The sequence below is a fragment of the Mastigoproctus giganteus genome, chromosome 3, assembly GCF_048544385.1.
Source record: "Mastigoproctus giganteus isolate SK-2022 chromosome 3, ASM4854438v1, whole genome shotgun sequence".
In the NCBI taxonomy this organism is placed as follows: domain Eukaryota; kingdom Metazoa; phylum Arthropoda; class Arachnida; order Uropygi; family Thelyphonidae; genus Mastigoproctus; species Mastigoproctus giganteus.
Window position 1 is genome coordinate 43,925,891 of NC_143577.1, and position 25,085 is coordinate 43,950,975.

Consider the following 25,085-nt stretch of genomic DNA (forward strand, 5'->3'; position numbering starts at 1 on the left):
TATAAACATATTATACACACAGCGCAATTTGGATGTTATATGCTAATGCGCTATATAAATAATAATAACAGTTAAGAGTTCTACCGTTGAAACCTCTGTCCTAGGTGATTTCATATGAAAGAAGCTGTTTAATTTTCAAGTAGGTTATACTAGATTTTTCATCCCGCAAAACGCACTGAATTGCATTCACGTTATGCATTGTGTCGACTTGGCACTCACCTACCACCACATCTCATCGTTTATAGTGATTTAAGGGGTACAGAGTTACAGACAACTGGAATGAAGAAAGGTGAGATTGCGTTTAGTTCTGTTTGGGAAGCGATAAAGAAGGATTCTCGCGTGACGACGCTCTAGCGAAAGAGATACCTATACAAATCGAATACCAGAAGTTATGATATAGGGTGTCATAATTGTTGGTATTCGATAACCTGCTGTGATACCTCGGCTTCCCCAAGAGTGCACTGGGAGAATTTTTTTTGAAAACAGCTGAAAGTTGAAAATGCCGTAGCTGAGTGGTCAAGTGTCAAGTGAAAGGTACAGAAGTACACACGCTTTTATTAACCGTGGGTTAAGCCTGCGTCACTACTAAATACGGTAATGTTGTTGTATCTCTCTGTTTTATGAATTCCTGTGACCCCTCTGCTCGGCATTTTCAACATTGAGCTGTTATTTTATTACGGCATTTTCAATTTCGAGCTGTTATTTTATTACGGCATTTTCAATTTCGAGTTGTTATTTTATTACGGCATTTTCAATTTCGAGCTGTTATTTTATTTTAATGTCATGTTATTCGTAATTATTAATATTATTTGCTAATCATGATAATAAAAATTAACATTCACTTACGCACACTCTAGCATAAAAATCTAAAAGAATTCTACCTCTCCTTCCGTAGCCCATGTACTAAGTTATGGAATGGATCTGAGTTTTGTTGTTTTCTTTTTATTTTCCCTTTCATAGTCATGCATACATTAATGTTCACTTGCTAATTTATCTGAATATATAGTCAGTTTCTGATTAAGCGAAACCAGTTGAAGTGGAGAGAAAAACGAGGAAGTCCGACTGGATACAGGAATGAAAAAGAGAGCGGAAGCTGAAAAGTTTTCACTCCTGTGGCATAAGTAGGTTGATATCGTTCCTTCCGGTCACATAAAGACAGATAAACTACTGATAACCATCTTAAATGTATGGCACAGCCTTCGTACGTTATAAGATGAAATGTATGATAAAATTTTATTAGTCTGCTAAGATAAGGCACAAGAAAAGATTTGACTGCCTCTAGGTTGGAGCAAGTGCTCTCCTTAAAAATTTCATGACAAAAAATTAACTGATTGTGATTTCAGTACCACCGAATTATTTGAACACAGGTGACAAAACGTAGCCAAGTGGTCAGTGCCAGAGTGCAGTAGCACAGGCGTTTGAGTTTACCGTGGTTACAGCCCACGTGACCGATAAATACGATTAGTGATAATATTCTTTTCAAATAACTAGTTGTAAACTCTTCTGATTTATACCGTCGTGCTGGAGCACCCCAGAACAGTTCAAGTACAAAACAGAACAATTGAAGTACAAACGAAAGCTCAGATACACTGTTTGAGAAGACAGGGTCCAACCCCAGAAAAACAGAAAATCTGTGTAAATATACGAAGCAAATCGAGGCTTTCCTGTATAAGGGTGGTTCCCTTGATAACGTTACGGATCTGTTTGTTATCGGCCTCTACGAATCTAATTGAGAAAAGTGCAGTGACATGAAACGCGACCTCGAACCAGAAACCGATGAACTGGAAGAAATCGCTGCTCTTTCCGAAGTTCAGTGATGTGCAGAGCAGAATGCAGTAACATTCACCTATGCATATCTGAACCGAAAAAGCGCATAAATGCTGAGAACACACACACACACACACACACACACACACACACACACACACACACACACACACACACACGTGTTTCAATTAGTTTCCTTTGTTTTTGTATATTGAAAACTGCTTCTTGTCGATATTTTGCGTATTGCATTTAAACACCTTCTAAATTGTCAGTCGGTAGAGTTCATATGAGAACTGAATAACAGAAATATTTATATTCATAACTTTGTCAAAATTCCTCAGAAAACATTTTTTTCGTAGCAAAGTGCACTGATACCCTCAAATTAGGCTAAGAATTCTTTGTGTGATGCCGAAGTACGGCCAGAGAAGGTTGTCTCGATTGACTGTATCCTAGGGCCGAAAAAGCACAAGGAGCCGTATGAAATATCACAGGCACTTTTGCTTGTTATAAGTTTTAAAAGAAATTAACTATATTTATGTCAGCTAAGATAAGGTGTAAATTTTCAAGTCAATGCGAATTAAACCCCACTACATCAACAACTCCACGCTTCGCCTACAGATTTTTCCCCTTGAATTGCCGCTGCTATTTCTTCTAGGTGACAACGTGATATCAGGCCTCGTCTTGAACTAACTGTGTCTTTACATCCCCCAAATTAATTTTCTTTTTATTACTTTTGTGCGACACACAATGACACTATTCATCTTTATTCTATCAAAACCAATAAGCACATCGTCATCGTTTTTATAGCTTTTTCCTTGAATTTACTGCTGTTTTCTCCTTTACTCCATTTCAATTTATAGCCCAGCTATAAATAAATAATATAAAACGTTTTATGTTTAATTTTTAATATTAGCCACTACCTTTTTATTTACTGTATTCTGCATATTGCAGAATCATCAAAATGTTATAAAATTTAAAATAACCGTACACTCTTCGATATAAGAATTGGCAGCTCAGTGTGACTCCCTAATTCATAGGTTGCATGAGGATATTGGGAGGGAAGCAAAAACACTTGATAAAATTTGCAGAAATAGTATATGCGCATTGTTAACAATAACACAGTAATGTTTTTATTTGTATTTAATTTTTCTTTTTGAATAAATTTCCTTCTTTTGCAAAGTGATTGTGAAGTTCAGCTGTATAGTCATAACCCCAATCTAACCATTATCAATCAAAAAAAAAAAAATTGTCTCCTTGAAATGATTAAACGACAAGGCTATATGCTTCACAACGCGTAGCAGTGAATTCAGTGCCAGCTAAAAGAGTTGAATAAGTTCTCTGAAACTGAAATTGCTACATTCAGATCATCATAGATTATGTCAAACCCAGTTGGATGACTGTTCAAAATCAACATTTTTGACTGTTCGAGTACTCCATATTCCATTTTCATTCGATTGATAACCATTGGCACCATTAGAATTTTCATCTGGGGATCCCTTTTTATATATAGGAATTACCTTAAATGAAAGTAAATTTGTAGGATAGCTTCCCGACTATGTCATTCAGTTTTGTCGCTGATGGACAGCACTACACATTTAGGTGTTTTTTCAGCACAACGTGCAATGGAACTCTATACAGTTAGATGAGCCATAAAAATAAATATCAAGCTACTGTACAGTAAAGGAAAGTGGGGGGAGGGCTCATATAATGTAATTTCACTTAAAAACTAAAATATCTTAACGACCTGAAAAAGAACCGAACGAAAATATGACTTTAGGTTTCCTTGAAACAATACAGAGTATATTATTTTAAGCCAAATTCACACAAGAGCAAAATTCCTGACAGGTTTCGCGCAAACAGTAATCAGAATAGAAGCAAATATTCTCGTAGCCCATAAATAAATTATAGTATAACAGCAGGAACTGCAGGCATCACATAGTTTTCAGTATTTTAAAAATAGTTACCTCGCTGTTAGAATAAAAGCGCTTAACATTTGGGGTTTGCTACCTGATATTGCTGAAAGAAAGCATGTCCAAATCTTCTCATTCGCTGAACGAGAAGACTGTAATGAATAATGAAGTGTATATATAAGTTATATTTACTTCATTCTAATAGTATATTAACTGATATAAAATAAAATTCTGGGTGCATGTGTGGTGTGGTGTGCTGTGCCAGTTTCTTGGTTATAAATAATTATTAATCGATTATAGTCGACGTTCTGTTGTATAGCAAAATTTGGAGAGAGGGGCGCACAGCTTGAGGAGGGAATAGAAACTCTTAATAAATTTCTTTAACTTAATTTTCTATTTTAACTTTATCGATCCTACCACCATGAAAAGTGGTAGCGAAGACACTGTTAACTGTTTTAAAATTTTAACCTGTTCTTTGGATGGATAGAAAATAATTGTACAGGATGGATAGAAAATAAATGTACAGGTTTATAAAATTTTAACTAAAAAGGATTAACGCTTTATAGATTCGTTTAAAAATGATAAAATGATTAACGCCTTAAAAAGCTTCATCCTTACAGTAAAAACGAAAATACAGCGCCTTCCATTTATATAAAGCCCTCAATGGGCATAAGAGAAGGGACAGATACACTTACAGAATATCGGACATCTTCTAAACAAGAATAAATAGAAAGTCAAATGACATTTTACAGTCTAATACATGATTTTACAGTAGATTATTACATTTTACAGACTAATACATGATTCGTACACTTATAATGACGAATTGTGAATAAAAGATGATGTTTTGTAATACGGTGATAGTTGTTTCGATGACATTATTATCACAGAAGGGTGGTAATTTTAAAAAAAATCTTTCAGATGGTTCAATGAAGCGTCATACTGTACAGTTCTCTGCATCATTTTCTGATTAAAATGCATCTACTCCGAACGGGTTTCACCATGACAGGTGATTTAACATTTTGAAATCAAATCATGCTAATATCTGTGATGTTTCCGTCACCACACTAATTCGATAATGAGTAACAGTGTATAATTAATACCTGTTGCAATGCAAAATCAGTATATGTTAAATTGATATGACAGGACATCTAAGACTTTTACAGCTAAGACTTTCGAAGCATCATTTTTGAAGGTTTATTTTCAGACTTTAACGAATATAGTCTGATAGCAATATACAGTATAAGCCCAGTCATCCGAAATTTATGGATTTAAGGGGTACCTTTTACACGAATTTGTCAGTTGCATGCAGTCGACTTTCCAAAAGTCGACTGTATGTTTCTTGGAGATTATCAGTAGATGAGATATAGCTGTAGCATTATGATATCTGGAGAGAAACCAGTAGAGCTCCACATGAAAATCTCTAGTACCAAAGAAAGCAAAGGTTGTGCTATCAGCTTGAAAATTATGGTCGTAAGTTTATTTGATTAGGATGGCGCGCCAGCGTTTTATGCCACCCCCCCCCCCTCTACGATGCTTACTGGCCAGTATTACTTATCAGTGATAAAAATCCTGCGACAACATATCTACCGTTGATATTTGGATGCTTTTGTTTGGTGCATCCAAAGAGAAGCATCCGACAATTGATATGGAGGTTAGGACTTTTTTTTTACTAATGCTATGGATACAGGTTATATCCGCATATACTGTTCTTTCCTAAATACTATACTACTACTATTATACTATGGTACAGGTTATATCCGCATATACGGTTCTTTCCTAAATACTATACTACTACTACTATACGGTTCTTTATTCACACACACTTCTGACATTTACAGAGTTCTGTTTACCTCACAAGAGTACTGATGGCGCAGTTGTGGGGAATCACCGGTGGCACCTTACCCCCAACGCTATGCCGCTATACGGTTTTTTTATAATGATAAATAGTGTTTAATAATCACATATCCTTTAGTTCCTCTCTTCCAATGCCTTCGGCATTTGGATGACACGATCTAGTTCTACCGTTCGAGCTTTTCTCAATGGAACCACTTAAATGGAAATTTTGCAGAAGGGAGGGGGGGGAGATTCTTTATTTCCTGCTGATTGTCTGGAAATGAGTTTTCTAAGCTAATTCTTTCATTATGATGCTTTTCTTGAGGGACACTATACTTTCTTGGGGGCGAGACTGTACCATTTACTGAGACTGGATTACTTATCTAACTTGAAAAGACCTCGGTAACTTCCTCTTATCATGGCAAAAATTCGAACTCAAACTTTATCCAATGTGTGTCAAGAGGCAGAGCCATTGTTTTGGTGGAAGTATTTTGGAAGGAAGATAAGAGTTATAAGTGTAATTAATAATTTGAAAATATTAAAATCTCTTGGTTATATTTACTAGCTATACTTATTTAAATTATACTAAGTGTATATTAAAGCGCTTAAAATGGAAATGGGCAGGTCACATATCAAGAACTGACGATATATGGACCAAACGAATTTTGGAATGGATACCAGTTGACTTTAAACGCCCAAGAAAAGACCAAAGATGAGGTAGATCGATGAAATTTCATCGATCTACCTGGTATAAAAAGGAAACGGAAAGCACAGGACCGCAATCGTTGGAAACTTCATCCTGCCGTGGATCGACAATGGCTTAAGATGATGATGATGATGAAATGTATATTACTTATTTCAACTATTAATGAAAGTTTTAATTTGCTACAAAACTAACCATTGGAAATAATAATAGAAAAAAAAAAAAAACACTATTGTGTTCAATGCCTAATTTTTGCCTGGAATCAACTCTTTAAATCTGTTATCTTCAACGAAATAACAGAATTTCCAGCAGTTATATACATTGTAGCATAAAAAATATCGGGACACTATAAAATATTCATATAATATGTGACATATTTACTATGTTAATAATTTAGAAGGCATTATAGTAGCATATTGATATAAATTTAACTACAGAATGCATCTCCTTCAGTTCCAAGCGAAATGCCGTATGGAGAGGAGTTGATTGAGTTTGCTCGGCAAGTCGTTATTGGCTGTCGTATTGTAGGACTTAGACTTAAACCTTTAATGGCCTATTATATGAGTATAAAACATCATATGGAAGATGCTTGATACGTAAATTTTTACGCGGTCAATTGACAGAAAGGGGGCTTCAGAACGACCAACCGTGTTTGTCAACATATTCACTATATGCAGAACATTGCATTGGGATTTTTCATTTTATACGAACTGCATCGTCACAACTATGAAGTACAGTGCTGGAATTATGATGGTATGGTGTTGAACCACTAACCTTTTCAAACAGGTCAATGAATGGATTTTTCTACCTTGTTATCCTAGGCCAGTGATTCCCAACTAGCGGTTTCCTACCAAAACGGGATCATGTCAATTCGTTGCCGGATAATTCGTTGTACGACAGTTCGGTGAATGACAGTTCACTCTGTGCGACAATTTGGCACATAGCAGTTCGGTGTATGCCACAATTCTGTGCATAACAGTTCGGTTTACGACACAGTTTGGTGAATGATATTTCGCTGTATGTGACAATTTAGTGTATGCCAAATTGATGGTTGCGACAATTCGGTGAGTATGACGATTCGGTTCTCTCGGAAGATTCGGTGTATGGCAAAGCAAGACAGAAAATGCAGACTTATAACATGCATTGCTGTAAATGATGAATTTAAAGATTACGATGCCTTTCTTTATATTTTATATTTTTGATGGAGCGTCCTATCCATCTTCGTTTTTTTAATACACATTCTACTCTTTTTTAGGATTTCCTATTAAAAAAAGGCTATAGACAAGTTAAAGGTTGAGATACACGAGAACCTTGTTCGAGCTTTACTTTATTTTTTTAATTTATTTTTTAATTTTCAGTAAATATTTTAATAATATTTGTTTTTTCAAGTCTTTCAAAAACCAGAATGTATACGCTATTCACCTAAAAAAAATCTAGCGGATATACGGCGTATACACTCCACTACAGCCCTGGTTAAGGGTAGACGGGTACGCTTTCCCTGGAGATTATGTAGGGGTCAGAATTGGAGTCCGATTCCCCTGCATGGATGGAAAAGCGCTCTGTCCCAGTCAGGCACTTTTACCGGGCCCATGGCGGTTCTCGACGCTCCTGACTAAAGAAGGTACGCCAAGAGGTACTTAGTATTAAAGGTGTTGCAATATGGACGGAGTCATGTTGAAATAGGCACATACTCGCTTTCCAGCCTGCCTATGAGAAGGATCAGAATGAATCCTTTTATACAAAATAAATGGATGAAAAATATATTACTTTTTTTTTTTCTAAATTTTGCATGCCTCCTTTCTTAGTGGCCAAAATTTCTCTTGTTTCCTAAAACTTTTACTTCATTGATTTTTGCTAATTTCTGATTTGTGTGTGACACACCGAATTTCCGCTCATACACCAAATGGTCGTACTCACGAATCGTTGTAGCCACCAATTGTCTTTCACCAAATGTTCACATACAGCGAAATGTTATCAACCAAATTGTCTCGTACTCCGAACTATCATGTACCGAATGGTCGCATATAGAGAACTATCATGGACTGAACTGTCGTGCAACGAATTGACATTGACGTGGACTCTATCCAAACATCGGCCATCGTTAGATTTGCTAAGAGTTATGAAAATATGTTTATGTTATATATAAGTATTGATGTTGTATTAAAGTACTGATAAATAATATTTAATAAAATATTACTTATACGTACGTATTTAACGATTAAGTCTCCGTGACAGTATAGTGGTTTTGCCACTTGTCGCTCTTTTATGAAGTTCTGGGTTCGATTCCCGTCTATGGCTGGAGGAATTTCTTAAGTTCGCTTCCATCGAGGTTTTAGTTAGCCCATCTCAGGCGGAAGGAATAAGGTCCCCCGTGAGTTATTCCGCGATTTTCAGCCAGCACAACATAATATACAACGGCGCAATACGGTTTTAGTTGCTGATGTGCCAAAAACTCTAAAACAACAATTAATGTATATACCGCAAAAAAATTTGGGTGCGCAGATGTGGGAAACCACCGGTGGCGCCTGCCACAAAATACTATGCCACTAAAACACTATGTCGCAAATGTTTTAAAATTGTTATTATATTGTCTATCGTTAGAAAAATTTCATGGTTAGAAAAACACAAGCAATTCCTCTAGAAATTTCAAGAATTTGATCAAGTGTGCCATAAATGCCTATTAAGTAAAAAAAACAAAAAAAACAAACTATTATATTTAGGCTACTCGAATAATTAAATTCATCTGCCGTGCTGTGTCTTATGTCTGTTAATTGTGTGTGTTCTATTGTCGATTTGTCTGTTTGCTGGACGAAAACCCGCAGTTTCTGGGGGAAAAAGCCTTGCTATCTACGCCTGAGACCGACTAACTCAGCCACGGAGTGACAAAAGCCCATTAAAGTTCCTCACGTCATCGACGGGATTCGAACCCGGGCCTTTTCTACCCGGTGTGGGGAGGACGGTGAGCCTATTAAGTAAGCCTTCATTCTGTAATCCGTCTTCTACCTTTTGTAGTTGCCATGCTTGCCGAGCGTACTGAGCGGCCAATAAGAAGATAGATATCGCTGTCTCTTTCATGGATCAAAAAATACTGGAGTGCGTCAAGATTCTTTTTTTTTTTTTATTAAACAAACATGGGAAATTTCGACATCATTAATTACATTTTTTTAACTTCACTCCCAGAATTTCTCATTGGCGTAAAGGATTTTTCTTCTGTAAATATCGATGCAAAGTAACTGTTTAGTTCATCTGCAACTTCAGCTGGGGTATCCCACGTCCATTACATAATGATCCAATCTGGTTTGTTCTTATCTTCTTTAGCCGACCGGGCTAGCCGAGTGGGTAAAGTACCTGCCCGGCAACCCAAAGGTCGCGGGTTCGATTCCCGCCTCGGGCTTGGATCAAAGTACTGCAAAAACCTTGGGAGGTGCAATATGGCCACAGAAGCCGATGCGCCAACAACTACCAAATCAAAAAAAAAAAAAAAAAAAAAACTTATCTTCTTTGCATTTATATATGTGAAGAATTCCTTATCCCCCTCTTTGTTCTCTTTGCCAGCGATTTCTCATAATCTGCCTTTGCCAGCCCAACCTTTTCAGTGGCATTATTACAGATCAATTTGTAGCTGTTATACGCTTTTGTACTTTTTTTATTGCTCTGAAACTTTTCCATACTGTTTCTGCTGAAGTAATCTTGCAACTTCATTATTCATCCAACTTGGAATCCTCCTCGTGGACTATTTTTTTAATGGTATATACGGATTCAAGGCTTCTGTGATTAATGCTTTAAAGGTATACTGTACCATGATTCAATAGTATTCGCTGTCTGTGAGATATCTTCCCAATTAATAGAGGCCATGTAGCACCTTAAGGCATCGTAATTTCCTTTGCCTTTAATTACTGTTACCTCTCTCTTCATGGTCCACCGTAGAACTCCGTGATCGCTTCCTGCTACTGGTTCCTGTACTGTCAGCCCTATTATGTCATCTGATTCATGGGTGATGATGAGGTCTACAGTATTGTTTTCCCTAGTACTTTCCCTGGCATGTTGATACAAATAGCAATCATCTAGTTGATTTGAAAATTTTGTCTCCCATGTGGAGTTTCCCTCCCATTTGCTCCAATAAATTAGAGGCAAATTAAAATCACCCGTAATAAGATATTCACGCTTACTTGCCCATTCCATTTGCGTGTAGAGGCTCTCATCATAATCTTCACAATCACCTGGCCTGTAGATTATCCCCACTCTCATTATACCTTTGCTTCCAACTATCTCACACCATACAGATTCTATATTAGCATGCGAAACTCTGAATCCGAGAATTCTTTCGTCGCGCTCAGGCTGCTTTTGGTAAGAAGCATGACCCCACCACCCCTTCTATCTTTCCTAAATACATTATACATACCGTACTGAAACTCGTCATCCCATATCTTCAGGTGGTATCACGTTTCTGTAAGCCCTGTTATGTCAGCGTTACTTGTCCTAACGAGCAGTTCGAATTCACTCATTTTATTGACGACACTTCTGACATTACTGTACAAACAATTAAGACAGTGTTCTTATATAGTTAACTACCCTGACACCCCCTCAAAGTTATTTAAGCTCGCTTCTCTGGTATTAGCTGACCGCTCATTTGAAACGTTTCTGCCCTCAGAACATCTTGCTACTATGTTCTGTTGCTGTGACAAAGAAGAACTCTTGAGGTATGTAGATTTGTAGCTGTTATACGCGTCTGTACTTATATGAGTTAACCTTTACTTTCTAACCTTTTTTAGCTTTAATACTCTAACATCGTTTCCTCTTACATACAAATCGTACTAATCGTTTTTTTTTTTTTTCCTGAACAACAGTTAACACTATATCAATTTCGAATCCCCCCTACCGTGAAATTTCTCCCACTACAGAGAGAGATCAGACTAATCACTGACCTCCCGACAATTTCAGACCATTTCTTGTTACACATACTTTTGTTACAAGCATTTTTTTACTGATAACTAAATCATTTTTTCCAAGATTTACAGGCAAACCTTGGAATAATGCCAGGTCAAAAGAAGTATTATTCACGATACAGTTTTACTTTTATGGGCGCCCTTCTTTGGAATTAGCATCTAATTCCATCTGTTCCATCTAAGCTAGTCAAAACGGCGTGAGCCATTCAGCGTCTATCCATATTCACCTCTAAATTCAGCGAACCGACTTTTCCAGCTTATCTACGTTTAATTAATCTTTGCAGTGTCAACTATCAATCGCTTCTCGGCCTTCTGGCTTAGATCGTATTGTAGTGTCAACTATCAAAGTTTTGTGTTTATTACAAAGTGCAGGAATGAAATTCCTAAGTTGCTATAAAACAACTGTAAATGCAATTTAGAGTGTGAATCTCCATGCATCCTAAAAGCATTGTTCGATGAATGTGCCTCGCACTCAAGCGCGAAGTAAATTTTGAAGACAAACTCTGCAGTCTTGGCAAGTTTAACCAACCTCCTATCTTTAATTCCATGATCTGCTCTCCTAGATAAGTCAGACTTCAAAAAAAAAAAAAAAAAAGTATTATGTGATAAGTGTGTGTATGAGAATTTACTAATCTTCAGTTAAATTACGATTTTTGCTAAAAAATTACTGTTTTATAAGTGATAAAATACTATTTCTTTCTTTATATATTTATTCATGTAATACTGCTCTCTGGAACATCATTCCTTCACGCCTGTTTATTGAAAATTACAACCTACAGAAATCTGTTTCTTGAAAATTAAGAAGTTCCTCTATTATTAACTCCCAAATAGGTTCAGGTCCATATTTACATATCAACAATTATAGAAGACTCCAAATTTTGAAGATGAAAATAAATTTCTAGCTTTTCACAAACGTACTTACATGTATTAAAATAATCTAAAATTTCATTTTAGATTATTTCATAATTTAAAATGAAATACTGTATAAATAAAAATAACTGATTTACTTCGTGTTTTATTGCAAAACAGAGGACACGGCATAATTTAAAATCATAGGCACCAATAACTACATTCCGCCCTGGTCGACCTAGGGCTACTATAGTACAATATGTTTAATACCATTTATTTGGGAACACCATTAAAAATATCTATATTTTAGTTATATTTGTGGTCATAATTTAATTAATATTATTTAATCTCATAAAATATTAACTTTATACTGTATTCTTTACAACATCTTCCAGTGACTGGTAGCTAAACTTATATTAATAAAGTAAAATCGTTTAAACGTTTTATATAACTTCAATGTTGTATACAAAATAAATTTCTGTATGAACGCAAATTCAGTGCTGGGCCTCCTTACCGTTTTCAATATTTATTTAACATTAATGAAAGTATACCAAGTTTCCAAGTTTAATTTTGAAGTTTGGTGATGATACAGAGGTCGGTAGGGTGGTTAATGTAGGAATCAGGATACGGTACTGCAAGAAGACCTAGGGAAATTAGGCGGATGGGTTGAGAAGTGGCAATTAAGGTTTAACATTGAAAAATGCAAGGTACTGCACTTGGATGTTGGCGATTATTCTGTTGTATAAGGAAGGGTTAGGGTGCATCTTGAGTACAGTATACAGTGTGGAAGCCGCATTTTATGAAGGATGGGGACCTGTTGGAACGGATGCAGAGAAGAGCAAACACGATTAGTTAGGGATATAAAAGGTACTTTACCACGAACGACTTGGTTTCCATAAATTGAAGTGTGGAAACTAGGACCTCAATTTGACCTGATTGAAGTGTTTAAAGCTTTAAATGGATTAAGTAAATTAAATGCTGATAGCGTCCTCATTCTTTCTCGGACGACACAGACTAGGGCACATAAATTTAAATTGGAAGGGATAGTTGCAGGATACACGAAAATTGCTTTCACCAGTGAGTAATTGATTATTGAACAAATTTCCATCTGGCGTTGTGGAAGTTGGTAATCTGAATAAATTTAAGGAAGGATTAAACAAAATAAGTGGGTATGGGTAGTTCTTTTTTTTTTGGCTTATGTTATAAGCTTACTTCCTTGCATCATTTGCCATTGCTAATGCGTACTAACTTGGTGTCTGTTGTATTAATTCTAAGTTTAATTATTACATCTATTACGATTTCACTTTGAGCATTATATCTCTAATTTTTTCTCCCATTCTCAGTGGAGTAGTGAGAGCTACCACACCCGAGAGCAGATTAATTTCTACTTCCCTTCTCATGAATGGCAAAAAAGAGACAACTTTGTGCACCCAATAGAACTGCTCCTACGGCCACCTTTCCAGTTCCCCCATGGTTCTACCCTTAGCATACATTATAATTATGACTGTTTCCGTTATGTGTGTGTGTATTATAAATGAATAATAATTTCTACAGCCGAAAATGTACGCAAAATTGGATAGAATAGAGGTAGTAGAAAGAAGTATGTTTTTCTAAAGGTACATAGAGAACAAATGTGAAGAAAAGAGCGCAAAGAAATCATCACTGGGAAACGTAATATATACGCAGTCGTACATGAGTTCAACAGAGAAAATAAATGTGGTCTGTAGTACAGACCCCATTTAACTACAGAGTGATCTATTTTGAAAATGATAACAGTTAGTTATAAAGTAGTCATAAACCTAAACTAACTGTCCTCATTTTCCATCAATTTAGATTTACCAAACTGTTTACACCGCCGAATTCACTTAGGATTGTGTATCTTTATTTTGTATTTCATTCTGACCTACGTCATGGCATTTTCTGATCTAATAGGAGAAAGAGAATCCGGAATGAGCCATTTTGAAAGATATGAAAGAAATTTCACAACGTTTCATTACTTAATAGTGTTATGATTTCGAAACGAAAGTTATAGAAAAAAGCATAAAACTTATTTCCAAAGAATTGGAAAACTAAAGCAGGAATTCATGGAATCTGTTTTTTAGCAAACACGTTTTATTAAATCAGTATAAATCTGCAATTTTACTAGTGCAGAAGAGTAAAGTATCGATTTGCAAATAAAAATCCTGCGACCCATCCTGTGGTAAGCGAGACAGTAAAAATCCCATTTTCAGCTTTTTATAGATTGGTACATCATCGGATAATTTGATTCGCTTAGCAAATTCCTGCTGTTAGTTCCACATTCTAGCTTCATGACTGAGCGAATCTTTAGTTTAAAAAACACGCTGCGAAACGAAAGAAATAGGATGATTCTTGATAACCTTAGAAGCGAATTAATGGTGAAACGCAATTTTGATTTTACTTGTACACAGTTCAGGAAATATCTTGGCACGCCGATGGGAAAAAATTACTCAAAATCAAATTAAAGGACAAATATGCAATAAATGAATATTTATTTTTTATTTATTATAATATTAAATAGACAATATAATAAGTATTCCTTTTGTTTCAAAAAATTGTTTTTCTTTGTTTTGCTTGCATATTTGTTAATTTTGTTGATGGTAATATGTATAATATACATATACAGGGTGAATCACCCTGTATAATATATGTATATCGAAATAAATAAGATTTATAAACTATAGCAAAGTTATTGATATTTTGTTCTCTTTTGCGGGGAGGGAGTGATGGATTGAAAGGTTTGTCTCGATTTGGCATCACATATTGACATCATAAGATACTCTTGTGTGATGTAATATGATACTAATTTGTATGTCACTTATGAGCCGTCATTTTCTTAATGCCACTTGTCCCAGAATTCCGCTGTATGTTTTGATTTCGAGATTTGAAAACATGGTAACTTTAAGATAATTAAATTATTTAGAAAATTTCAGAATTTGATAAGGAAGTTAACGTCTAACCAAATTCTAGATGATAATGATAGCTGAACGTGCATTCATAACGAAACTTTCATTTACGAGATAATTTTTTATTTTCCTTCTGGTTTCACTCAAAGACATTGACACGTTTAATATTTAACCGTAAGAACTAAAACCTAAATACTGTCATATTAGGGTTATTCGAGAACAGTCTCATCCACCTACGTATATTGTTGTCCATAAATTGCGTACACGTCCTCTGTTCGGTTTACCTGTTTTACTGGACGAAAAACTCATTTCCGGAATTAAAAAAAAAAAAAAAAATGAATATAATAAAAATCATGATTCCACTTAAAATTGTGAATAAAGCAAAAATAAGAGTAAATTTCATCCAGTTACTGCTGTATGATACAAGCCATACTAATATAATGGTGTAAACCTCATTGTTAAAAAAAAAGCAAGAAAAACTACGAATTCCCCATTACATAAATTACTGTAAATAATTTATGTAATAACATTATTGCGGTTAGTGTTCTTTTTTTCCTTTTAAAATGGCTGACCAACCACAAAAACGATCTTGTGTTACATGTTTCGGTCCTATATGCAAATCTGGTCCATATTTTCAACAAAATGCTAGAAAGTGGAAAGATCCCATTTTGAGCTACTAAGAAATTTGATGTACTATGACCACCCGGTCCTTAAGTGCACAAATTAAATCTTAAGTGCAGAAATCCCAAGATTTTAGACCCATTGCCATCATCTGTGGGTTCCTTAAGATATTCGAAAAAGCAATTCAGTATAAATCGGATCACCATTTCAGTCACAGTTTCCCGTACCTCCAAACGGTGATAAAGAGGAGATGTACAAATAGCAACCTCGTGGACACCTTTATACGAATCCAGAAAGCCCCCAACAACGAGGCACAACTTAATGTAATTTTCTTTGTTATAGAAGTAGCCTATGACAGAATATGCAAACCTGATAACAGCTCTCATCTCCATTCTCAAGGATTGTGTTCCAAGAGGGGGAGTTCTAACGGCCATTCACCGTAGATCTAGAGCCCTTCCTATCATCCCAAATTGACTTCTAGACATATTCCGACGACCTGAAACTTTACGTCACCTCACTGACCAAAATCGGGTTTTTAGCACTAATCTGCAGGCAAATAAAAAATCCATCAACTCGAACGATATCTAACCTCGGTAAGTCTAGAAATAAACCAAAGACATACAGCTTAAATGCCTTTCACCTGGCAGAAGCTACGCAATGATATCAATATCAGCATTAAAGCTCACCCATTCAAGAAGCTAAAACACACAAAGATTTTTGTTAGTATGGGATAAGGTGCTGACATTCCAGGCTCACCTGTTGATCACCAAAACAAAAACGTTCTCTGCAATGTTAGAAATCCACTAGGAACCAACGGGATACATGATGCTGAATTGAGCAAGAAATACGCCCTCCGATGCACCTGTCCCATAACCTCTATGTGCAGGAACTATACGGTTCTCTGCTTCAACGACATATTTCAAAACGTTCCTTAATCTTGACTGTTGTCTCCAAAAGTGGCTCAACCAACGGACTGTAAACCAGTACACAATTTCTAGAGCCCAACTCTACATCAATCTTGAAGGCACCCCATGGAAACAACAGATTGTGGCGGCTAATCTACTTGCACCGGTTAAATTCATTACAGGGCATCTGGATGCTCCTGATATCCCAAACCTGATTAAAACTCCCAGAATTGCTGGAAGACGCCAAGCAGATCCTAGACTCCCACTCAGAAACAGTTTTAACAACTTCAAAGGTCTGAGATGCATGTTTCTTGGAAACACCGTCGATTTGATAAATAATCTGGCCATTGACCTCGATAAATTCTGCCAGCAGAAAGCATACAGGAACATACACAAGTTTATTGATATGACTTCAAGGATACCAGTTGAAGGAAAACCAGATGCCAAAGCTACCCATGACAGGTTAAAAATAAAATTTATAAAAAAATAAATTAAAAAAACACAGTTACTAATCTTAACCCTCGGTATCTGAGACGTTAAAAGGCGCCCGGTATAGTAAGCTGATATAGACAGAAAAGAACAGAAACAGCGGACGACAGCATGTGATCAACCGTTGAGACTCAACCATAGAAACTCTTTACTTTAATGAAGCTTTCTTAAAATATGCATTAACTCAGGTGTCCTTAAACTGTGCGTCGCGCAAAAAGATTGTGGGAGTCGCAGCAAACATTGATAAACGTGATCAAAAAAATATTTATTATAAAACTATTGAAATTATTATACAAGAGCGGCTCTTAAACTGTGGGTCTGGGGGGGGGGATTCACTAATAATTTCGTCTTATGAAAAGGGTCGCGGATAAAAAAAAGTTTAAGAACCTGTGATTTAACTCATACATCGTTATCAATATCTACATTGTACTTAAATCGTTCATTGCATGTTCCCATCTTTAAAATGCCACGACGCATGTTATTGTGCGGTACATTTTATACAAAATTAGATATCTAGATATCTAATTGAATCTGTTATACTCTGATATCCCCACAAACTGGAATAACAAGTATGTAAATAAAAATTATGCAAATACCGTACATTTTAGGTTAAAGATACATGTTGCCCCATGTAACCCCTTTAGTTTACTACTGCCCAAGGGGTGGCCCATGAATAGAACAATAAACAGATACTAATAATAGTTATATGGCAGTGGCATAGTATTAGTATTAGTAATGGCCGCATGGTGCAAAAAAGCCTATGGCTTAGGCTGCACCAGCCAAAAAAAAAAAAAAAAAAAAAAAACGAATAAAACAATGATAAAAAATAATAAATAATAATAATAATTAATAAAAGAAAAGGAAATTAAACCTATCATCCTATGCGCTTCCCTCACCCGAAGGTACTATCCAAAACGACCTTTGAATTTCCCCAAACTGTCAGCCTCTATCACCCATGTAGGCAACTTATTCCAGTAATTTATAACTCGCTGGCTAAAATAAAACTCCCTGCAGTCCAATCTAAACATTTCCCCCCGTAACTTGAATTTATGTCCCCTAGCATCATTTATAATCTTGAAAATTTCGACCTCATTCATTTTACTGATGCCTCTCAGAGCTTTAAACACCTCAATCAAATCTCCTCTAAGGTGTCTAGTTTCCAAACTCTGCAACCCACATATTCGAAGTCTTTCTTCATAAGTGCGCCATTTTGCCGATCTCACCAGGCGAGTTACCCGTCTTTGCACCCTTTCAAGAAGCTCGATGTCTTTCTTTAGTTGCGGTCTCCATACTTGAACACAGTATTCCAAGTGTTGTCTAACAAAAGCCTTATATAATGGGATTATCACGTCCCTATCTCTATTTGCAAAAGTTCGATAGATCACGATAGGACACCATGGGGCCTTCCTTGCAACCAGTTTACAACGCTCAGAGAATTTCATGTCTGACCGTATCGCAACACCCAAGTCCCTTTCCTCCAGTACTGGGTTTAGTTGAACTCCACCACGTGAATACGTTATTTTGGGATTACTGTTTCCCAGGTGTAATACCTTACACTTTGTTGGATTAAAGCATAGCTGCCATTTTTCTGACCATTCCGGAAGTCTATCTAGGTCTCTCTGAAGAAGCTCAGCTTGACAATGATCATTAACTACTCTACCAATTTTAACATCATCTTGCAAATTTAGACATCTATCCAGCCGATTGGCTTTGTTCGCTGATCCACCAATTTAGTTTTTTAATATTTATTTTTATTTAAATTTTTATTTATATATTCCATCGATTTAACTGTTCACATACTGGGGTTTTCTCTATATAGTTTGATGAACTGTGGTATCTCATTTTAAGAGCAGTGCATGAACTGCGTGTTAGGTGCAAATTGTTTTATTAACGATCCAGGTATCATATTTTGGCAGATGAGGAAATAAGTTTCATCCTTAAATTACTAATCCGAGTCAGAAACTGAAAGTGAAAAGAAGATATTATGATGAATATGCGGAAACTAACAGCCGGTGAAGCGTTTAAAGCCCTTCGTATCGTTGTCAGATGGAACAAATTTCAGGGATTGATGCAAACCAATTGAATTGTTTAAAGAAAATACAGTCATGCAGTGGAAACAAATATTACATTTCTTTAAAGCAGCAGTATATTAATTTTAAAATTCCATATTAACATAAATGATAAATGCAAATTACTGCAATTAAAGAGAGAGAGAGTTTAAATAATTCAATTAACTTATTCAAATATATAGTCTGAATGAAACCTGTTGTTTGGAGGGAGGGATTGCAGAGCAAATCGGTTATTGCTGCCCTTTGCAACTTCTTTACGATATTCTCATAATGTGAGAAATTAGTGCCATTATGAAAATATTTTTATTATCATTTACAAACTTTACTTTGTTGCTAGCCAGTCAGTAAAATGAAATAGGGACAGATCGATTTAGTCCTATGAATTTTAAATAAATTATTGGTATGTGTATATGAATTTCAAAGTGGTGATATCATTTCAGGTGATGGAGCACGACTCTGATGAAAACAAAATTGCTGTTATCTTTCTTATTTTGGGTGGAGTTTCTTGCCACATGACGCATTATCTTTGTACTAATGACTTTTTGTCATAATTTTAATCTCTTGTTGTTATTTGGCATTCTGCCATTCAGAATAGCTGCGGTTGAAGATTTGTCAGAAGTTAGTTTATTTATGACAAATGTCGGTTTGTTTCTGTACATAACTAGTAACAACCTTCAAGGTATTTAATATAATTCTAGACTTTTTTTTACTTCTATATTTAAACTTTACATTCCAGTGACTTTCAAATACAGGGTACTTATTTCAGATTGTTACTAAAGCGTATAACATATAATGTTGTCGTTCCAAAAGATTATAACTTGAATAGAATTCAAGAATAAGTTAAGATAAGATTGACCGTTTAGTTATATCATTAAGGTTTAAATAATGGTTTAACTTCCCATTATACTGTATATTCTCTATCGAATAAGAAATTAACCTAATCGGAGAAAATGATTTTTGATTTGCTTTCTTTTTGAAATCCTTGTAGAAATTTTTAAATAAAATGCAAGACAGGAATTTTTATTGAGGAATTTTTAAAATTAATTTTCATTAAATTCAAATATTATTAAACATTATTGGCTGTCAATCATTAAACTTTCTATTAAAGTACTTGATTCGGATGACTTATGCACAAATGGGAATTGGAAAATCCTCCTGCCATATACTCGAAAAATGTTATAGAATGGGATAGATCACAGCATGGTAATGACTAATTATCGCATTAGTATAATCAACGTAACATTATAAAGTAAGGAAAAATTATGCTGTGTTAATAACTACAGTACAGTTATTAGCACACCTCTCGATTTTGCGAACTCTGATTTAACGGATGAAAAAAAATTGATTGGCACAAGAGTGTATTCTGAGTGTACTCATGAGATAGGGAAATCCGGGAAGTCATGAGACGACAACAGCCAGTAAGCGTCCCAATCTTTATATGGATACCCTCGCTATCTTATCGTTGAGTGCTCATCTGTGCCCTGTTTTTCATTATAACTTTATACTTTATCGCTTTATACCAGTGGATTCGGGATTTTGTCTCGTCTGTTTTGATGGTAGCCATATATGTTTTCAAGAGACCCACCTCCTTGTGACAGAGATGGAAGTTGCGCACACAGATGTGGCCTGCCTCCTTGTGGCATGGGCGGCTACTAGTAGACAGTCTTCCTGGGAGCAAAGTGGCCAGAAACAACTAAACAGCCACACTTAGCATTACACTAATTTTTGGCTATTTACAGAGTTCTTTATTATTACAGTGTATCACGGCGGATTTGGACAACGTTCTGGGGCCGTTCTGCAAGACAACATAACCTCACAATATATCATCGTGACCCTAAGAAAACTGGTGGAAAGAGAAAGAGTGTGCATCTGGGTATTTCTCAGAAATTAAAGTTGTTAGAGAAGTTAGATTTTGGCATGTTTCTTTCCCGCGTCTTATATGTTTATTTCCCCTGCATGAAAAAACAAACTGTCAGACATTGTAAAAAATAGTAAGACTAGGCTTAAAAATATATTTTAAGGAGTCTGACTGAAGATTCATTGATGTCTCAACTACGGCTTCTTAGTTCCGAATCTGAATAAGTTTTCCCAGGCACTAATATACGATCATAGTAAATTATCTTTTACTAACGATATAATATGTGTCAACGAATAAAGTCAAGGTAAATGTATGCTTTTTTTTATTTAACTTTATTTCAATGTTTAGTGTTAACTGTTTAAATTGTCACTCATGTGATGTACAAATAGTCACAAAAAACCTTTCGATTAATTAGACATTCGACAATAACGGAAACCTCTTTTTCCTTAGTCTGTAAGATCGGCGATTTACTATGTTTTGAAAATGGTCGGCATATGATTATATGGAAGCATAATCATAGTAAGTACGCTTCTCGTTCGAAGTCTCGTTAACATATCTAAATTCTCTAAAGCAACTCTCAAAAGGGAGAGATCACAAAGAAATTTCTACTCAATATTGAACAAAACTACCCAACCTCACCCAACTGGTTCTCCCCAGGTCTACAAGCAACGTACCTCTTAACTGGACACGGAGCTATTAATGCCAAACTGTCTCTACTTGGGATTCAGGTTGATCCAACTTGCACTTGCGGGGGGCTGGAGAGCTGGCAGCACCTAATGTATGACTGCAGGCTCTATGAAGACCTACGTGGTGTTTTACTCACCAGAATCCACTACTTACCACAGGGACAAGAACATCACCTCCTAGACACAAAGGAGGAGTATCAAGCCTTCTCGGATTATGCACAGGCACTGTTCACGAGGAGGAGGACGAGGAGAAACCAAATGGCCGCAGCCTACAACCCACTACCATTATAACAAGAGAACATCTGTTCTTCAGCTCACCGGGCTCCCTTGCCTGGTGCCTTTCCACCCCCTACCCTGCGCCGGTGGTGGGACAGTCCCCCCCGGCGCCCCCTACTTTCTCCTGGTGAGGCATGGGCATGCCTCACTGACTTCTGGGGTTGCCTACTCTATCATCCCCATATTTCTGCCTTAACCCCCCCCAGCCTTCAGTCTCCCACCCACTCTATCTATATGCTAGCGAATGTCCCACACACAAAAACTTAATTATGTCAAAATTCCCGTTCGCCCATTCTTTCGGCCTTTATTATGCAAGCATTATCCCCCTCACTTAACGATCATCAAACCGACGATGATGAATATATGTCTCTGTCTGTACGTACGTGCATATAAAAGAGCGCGCGCGTTTTTTTTTTTTAGGTCCTAGCCTCTGAAATCTCAGGAAATTAGGTGGCAGGACCTGCCAGAGTAAAACTACTGGGTTCCTGGTCTGCCTCCACGGGGCGAAGGTGGGGCAACGTTGGGCCTCAGCAGGGGTCCAGCGGCTAAACGACCAGATGAACAACGGTACACGACATCACACAGATACAAAGCCCACACACTTTTAAATCTCTGGCATTTCCCAGTGAACTGGTACACCCACAATGAAAGCAACACGGAGATGGGGGAAACCCCTGGTGCCGTCTAACACTAAATACACCTTACACCTTAACATATCTAAATTACCTTACGCCCATAACTTGGCCTAGCAAAACTAAGCGATTCTACCCCTACGTCGACGCGTTTCTGTCTTTTTTTTTTTTTTTTTTTTTTTTTTTAAAAGGTCCTAGCCGCCGAAATCTCAGGAAATTAAGTGGCAGGGCCTGCCAGAGTGAAACAGACTACTGGGTTCCTGGTCTGCCTCCACGGGGCGTAAGTGGGGCAACGTTGGGCCTCAGTAGGGGCCCAGCGGCTAAATGACCAGATGAACAACGGTACAAGGCATCACACATATACAAAGTCCATACACTTTTAAATCTCTGGCTTTTCCAGTCAACTGGTTCACCCACAATGTAAACTACGCGGAGATGGGGGGAACCCCTTGTGCCGTTTGACCCTAAACACACTTACACTTACTTACTGCCCATTGGGGAGTCACCGACGGGACATGGCTCCCAAGGGCAACCTCCAAACAAATGAGCAAGCATAGCCTCCGTGCACAATATACGACCCGGACTTGCATTCTGGTTGACAGATCCATTCTCCCAAACAACAACGGAATCCGCCCTAATGGATAATAAATCCTACTCTTCCAAATATCCATGGACGGGACATGGGTCCCACGAGCGACTACTCAACAAATGATGCATTAACTGCACTGAACTGACTTAGACTTATTGATCCTACATCTCCAGCATCAAATGGACCAGGATTTGTTTCTTGAATACTCAATCTTGACCTACAGACGGAGTATACACCAAAAGCGGCGAGCAGCCCTCTACGCATTATCCTATGGATGCTAAAATTTGATTTAACTGGACGGGTCCCATTTCCAATGAGCGACCTCCAAATAGGCGGCCAAACTTGGATCACACGGACATCAGAGGAATTAAATCCTACTAGTCTATACCAAATGCCACATGAACAAATCGCAGTCTCTGCATGCACGCCGTATTGGTGACCTGAGCCAGCTCCCTTGCCTGGCTCAACTATTCCACCCCTCCCCGGCGGGTGGGGGAGGTGAAGGTTCCACCGTATCCCCCCCACACGCGCCAACCCCATTCTTACTCTCTGGTGGGGCATGGGCTTGCCCCACTGTAAACTGGAACTGTCTTCTCTGTCGGCTCCATGTCTCTGCCTTTCTCCCCAGTCTTCAATCTACTCCCCCACTCTACCTGCACGCAATGCCCCACACAATCTAAAATCACTTTCGCCCACTACTTTCGGCCTCTCATTCCTAGCGCCTCCCTGCCAGGCAAGCGCATAGAGAGTGTGTATATATGTGTATATATTTGTGTGTAGCATGTATATATGTATATATATATATATATATATATTTGTGTGTAGCATGTATATATGTATATATATTTGTGTGTATTATGTTCGCTCACAAATATCACATTGGAAAGGCTTCTCACTAGAGTGCGTCCACATGTGGTATATTTGTGTATATATATATATATTTTTTTTTATCTATTATTTTTTATTTGTTTTATTATTTTTTTTTATATAAGGTCCTAGCCACTGAAATCTCAGGAAATTAGGTGGCAGGACCTGCCAGAGTAAATCTTAGTCGACTGGTGTTTCCTGGTCTGCCTCCACGGGGCTAAAGTGGGGCAACGTTGGACCTCAGTAGGGGTCCAGCGGCTAAATGACCAGATGAACAACGGTACACGACACTACACATGTACAATATCCATACACTTTTGAATCTCTGGCATTTCCAGTAAACTGGCACACCCATCACAATGCAAGCAATGCGGAGATGGGGGAAACCCCTGGTGCCGCTTGACACCAAACACACTTTACACTTTGCTGCCCATTGGTAATTAAGTGTTCTCTATGTTTTCTGTAACAGCCTATCTACTTGGTAGGTCAGTCTACATTGTGTAACAGTGAAGTAGTTAACATGTCTTCTGCAGTAGGTTTTTCCGAGGACGTAAGAACTGTTTTTAAACAGAAACAGAACGCTTCTTCTGGTATGGTCCGCGATTCAAGTGCAGAATTTCCAGACTGTTCTGGAAGGCTGTAGTCTTTTCCCACTTTTCCGTTATTGGAGGTGGAGTGTCGGGTGGTAGCACAGTGGTATCGTCACCGTCCTAACCACACCGGGTGGAAAAGGCGCAGGCTTGAATCCGTCGATGATGCGAGGAACTCTGGGGAAACTAACTCACAGACAAAATCTATAATTTTACCTCATCTGAGATTGGCTAACTCAGCTTCGGTTGAAGAGAGTTTTAAGAAGAAAAAAAATGAAAGAACGAAAGGTATTTTTCTGTTTTACGACGGAACTCAAATCCAGACCTTTTCAACGAGTGCAAAGTGGAAATTCTTATACCATTGCACTGTCACGAAAGACAAACCTTCACTCCTGCCTAGCTTTTCTTTAATATAACATTATTTTTAATAAGTTTGGATGTGCTCTCCTAGGATTTCTTATCGTCCCTGGGAAATTACGATGTTGTTCAACAAGTTAGTTAATATACGCAGCCCATTATATTTAAAGTGCGTTAGTAAATAGTAATAATACATGGTTTATAAAAGATA

The 25,085-nt window shown here is 37.1% G+C and overlaps 1 protein-coding gene across 1 annotated transcript in view; it reads right to left on the bottom strand.

Annotated features, from left to right (window-relative positions):
• LOC150087916 (LIM/homeobox protein Lhx9-like) overlaps positions 1 to 25,085 on the bottom strand; it is a 106,591-nt gene that overhangs the window by 37,149 nt on the left and 44,357 nt on the right. The gene's annotated exons all lie outside the window — the stretch shown is intronic.